The 3071-nt window shown below is 29.2% G+C and overlaps 1 pseudogene; it reads left to right on the top strand.

The window, feature by feature from the left end:
- The window catches only part of LOC126898314 (uncharacterized), a 5635-nt pseudogene continuing 2564 nt past the window's right edge, over nt 1–3071 (top strand).

The following is a 3071-nucleotide window of genomic DNA, read 5'->3' as shown; positions in this document are numbered from 1 at the left end:
CCTCAACAAGCATTGAGTAACATTTCTGATCTGAATATTTCGGAAATTAATAATCATATTCTATCACTTGAAAATGAAAATTGTAATTATAATGATACAGCCACTACTAAGTAAGTTCGAATGTTATTTTTAAATATTCATCGTTTTAAAAAAGCTGCAAATTAATTACTGGTGTTATGTAAAATTATTAGTTGTCTCGAAGGTCGGAGAATTGTTGACATCAAGCATTTATTCAAGCAAATACAAAATAGTAAACATGGTAAGTTCGACTGCTCATTTTTAGATATGGAATTCAAAAACGAAATTCGTAAAGGTTATAACTCTGTATTTTACTTCAAGTGTAAAATGTGTGGTACTACGTCATCATTTACTTCTGAAAACCAAAACGAAAATAAATATTTAGAAATTAACCAAGCCATTGTAAATGGTACATTAGCGATTGGTACGTTTAATTTTATTACACATTTTTTTAAATTTACAAAAATTGAATTTTTTCCTAACTATTTGATCAAAATTGTCAGCTTAAATAATTTGACCATGCTGTTATGTGTAGGTATAGGATACACACAACTTAGCGAGTTTAGTGCTTCAGCAGAAATACCCGCTTTATCATCAACATCATACATAAAAATTTTGAATAACGTAAGTGATTCTGTTAATAATTCTGCAATAGAAGAAATGAAAAGTGCCGGTGAAGAAGAAAGAAGGATAGCGCTAGAGAGAGGAAATGTTGATGACAAAGGAGTACCATTATGCACAGTTATTGCAGATGGCCAATGGTCCAAAAGAAGTTACAAAACAAAATTAAACGCCTTTTCAGGAGCTGTAGGATTTATTTAATATTTTTATTTGTTAAAGATCATAAAATGTTCTGAATTTTAAATTTTAGACTTAATTTTAAACAAATTTATTGTAGGCTGCAATTATTGGCTTGCAAACCAAAAAAGTCTTATTTATTGGTATAAGAAATAGATATTGTTGTGTTTGCCAAAGAGCTAGAACAAAAAAAGAAGCAGCACCTAGCCATTTATGCTTTTTAAACTGGAGTAAATCTTCAACTTCAATGGAGTCTGATGCTATTGTTGAGGGTTTTTTACAAAGTGTAAATATGCATGGCTTAAAATATAATAAGTTAATTGGTAAAGTGTATAAATAATTCTAGATTACTAATTTAAGCAGTCTATTTTTACGGGTTGTTATTTAATTAATATAGGAGATGGTGATAGCAGTGTCACAAAAAAAATTAATGAAGTATTGCCATACGGTAGTAATTTTCAAATAAAAAAAATTGAATGTCGGAATCACTTATTAAGAAATTACTGCACCAAAATGATGGCTTTAACAAAAAGAGCAGATTATCCCATCAATGTTCGAAAATGTATATCTAACAATATTTTGCGTTTCCGTTCTGATGTAACAAAAGCCATGGAACATCATTTGAACACTAATTTACCTGTTCAGCATCAAATAACAGGTATTTAAGAAACAACTGTTTTGCCGTCAACTATATGTTTTTTTTAATTATTGGATAATTTATTATTGTTAAACGGAATTTATTTTATTTGTTTCAGAACTTAGAAAAGATATAGAAAATAGTTTATACCACAGACTTGGATAACACGACAAATGCGCGGAGTATTTTTGTTCTGGATCTAAAGCTGGGGAGATGAATCTAGTACCAGACGCAGAAAAAGCAGGAATGATGTCCCAAATGAAAAATATATTGTATAGACTGTCTGTTAATGCTGATAGTCTAATTGAGAATGTAGATAATAATCCATGTGAACAATTGAATAGCTTAATTAATAAGCATGTTGGTGGTAAAAGAATTAATTTTACTCAGAAAAATAATTATGGTACTAGGGTTGAAGCAGCTGTAATAGCTTTTAACTCAAAAAATTATTTAAGAGCTGTCCAGAAAAAAATTAACGTTAATAGTCCAGGTAACTAATAATGAACTAACTGATTTTAATATGGGGGTTTTCATACAACATTTAAATTCTTTTTACCCATCGATTAAATTTACATATGAACAAGAAATAGAGGGAAAATTGCCTTTTTTGGATTTATTAGTTAAAAGAACAGAGGGGGAACTAAATTTTGAAATTTATCGGAAAAACACACACACGTTCAGATACATTCCGAACACATCGAACCACACCTGGCAACACAAATTGTCAGCTTTTAATAGTATGGTTTACAGATTAATTAATATTCCGATGAATAAAATAGATTATGATAAAGAATTGGTGGTTATAAAAGAAATAGCTAAATTTAATGGGTATAACGAAAACATAATTTTGAAATTAGTCCGAAAACAAAAGTGGAAAAAAGAAAGGAGGGCAGCTAGTACACTCTCCAGCGAGGGGGAACAAAAAGTAATTAGATCACCAATTTTATTTTATCCGGGCATCTCAAATGGATTAACTAAAATATTTAAGAATTTTGGTATTACTTTGGTAACATCTAAGAGTAATAATTTAAGAGATTTATTAGGTAACCCTAAAGATAAGGTAGATGAAGGGGGGAAATCAGGCATTTATAAAATACAATGTGAAAGTTGTAATAAATGTTACGTAGGACAAACAAAAAGAAATATAGGGGTCAGGTTTAAAGAGCACTTAAGAAATATTAAAAATCAAGAAATTGAGAAATCTCCAGTGGCCGAACATTTATTGACACATAATCACTCTATTAAAACCATAAAACTAATTAAAAACGTAAATAATTACAAAGAACTTAATATCAGAGAAGCAATAGAAATGTTTAAAAATAAAAACAATTTAATTAATTGGGATCTTGGCCCACTGAAAAATTCATTATTAAACTTGTGTAAACTGGCAAAATGTGATAATATTACTTAGTGATAACGTCACTAGGTGATAAGGTCACTAGGGGTATATAAGGGAGTTTTTTCTAGTCGGGGTGTCAGTATGTGTTTAGCGTTGATAATGGTAACATTGTTTCCGAAATACGTATCCGCGACTTTTCATTAATTTTTTTGTGGCTTTTGAGTTTAATATTTTTAATATTTTTTAGTTTTTTTAAATTAATAATATTTTTAATATAGT

Source organism: Daktulosphaira vitifoliae, unplaced genomic scaffold, assembly GCF_025091365.1.
Source record: "Daktulosphaira vitifoliae isolate Bord-2020 unplaced genomic scaffold, ASM2509136v1 Scaffold_2, whole genome shotgun sequence".
Classification (NCBI taxonomy): domain Eukaryota; kingdom Metazoa; phylum Arthropoda; class Insecta; order Hemiptera; family Phylloxeridae; genus Daktulosphaira; species Daktulosphaira vitifoliae.
This window is presented reverse-complemented; position numbering and strand designations above follow the sequence as displayed.